Genomic DNA, 949 nt, shown 5'->3' with positions numbered 1-949 from the left:
CACCCCCTCGTTTGCCGTTCTGGCCTTCATAGGTGCTCGCTAACAGCACTTGCCCCTACAGTCTGTTAAGACTACACGGATAATATGTTTGTAGGTGCGTATGTAGGCACTGTAAAGATGTGCATGCGTGTCAGTCCGTCCGCCTGCCTGCCTGTCTGCCCATCGTCTTTCTACCTCCCTGTCCCGTCCGTCTCCCTGTCTAACCAGTCACCTCCCTGTCCCGTTCGTCTGCCTGTCTAACCAGTCACCTCCCTGTCCCGTCCGTCTGCCTGTCTAACCAGTCACCTCCCTGTCCCGTCCGTCTCCCTGTCTAACCACAGTGTACCTCCCTGTCCCGTCCATCTGCCTGTCTAACCACAGTCTACCTCCCCAGTCCGCCTGTCCGCACATCCATCCACCTGCCCGTCCCGTCCGCCTCCTGAGAAATCCGCGGTGGTCCGCGTGGCATAAAGCAGCCGCGGTTCTGCTGCTGCTCCTGCTGCTGCTGCTGCGAATCGCGACTACGACGACGACGCCGACGACACCGACGCCGCCGCCTTGCGCGCAGCAGGAGCGCCTCTGCCGAGGAGCTTCTTCTCCTTGACGCGTCGGTTCTGGAACCAAATGGTCACCTGCCGCTCCGTGAGGTCTGCCAGGGCCGCCACGCGTCGCCGCCTCTCCCTCGTCACGAACCTGCAGGCCGCGAACTCGCGCTCCAGAGCCCGCAGCTGCGTCTTGCTGTAGGGCACGCGCCTCTTGCGCGAACGGCGCGGCGCCGGGTCCGCGGGATGGAGCAGCAGGAGCTGCTGATGATGCTGCTGCTGATGATGATGCTGCTGATGATGATGCTGCATGGGAGGCGGTGATACCTCACCTGGGGGTGGGGGTGAGGTTGATAAGAGGGGGAAGGGGGGGTGACGTCACCCACACCAATAACAATAACAACAGCACACAGCGTTGAAATGCGGTG

General features: G+C 62.0%; 1 pseudogene; it reads right to left on the bottom strand.

Annotated features, from left to right (window-relative positions):
- Positions 1-290: 290 nt before the first annotated feature.
- Positions 291-949, bottom strand: part of LOC133346137 (GS homeobox 2-like) — a 5,364-nt pseudogene continuing 4,705 nt past the window's right edge.

This window comes from Lethenteron reissneri, chromosome 23 (assembly GCF_015708825.2).
Source record: "Lethenteron reissneri isolate LAM-NWPU_2019-01 chromosome 23, ASM1570882v1, whole genome shotgun sequence".
Lineage (NCBI taxonomy): Eukaryota > Metazoa > Chordata > Hyperoartia > Petromyzontiformes > Petromyzontidae > Lethenteron > Lethenteron reissneri.
Note: the sequence above shows the minus strand (reverse complement) of the source record. Positions and strands in the feature narration are given on the sequence as shown.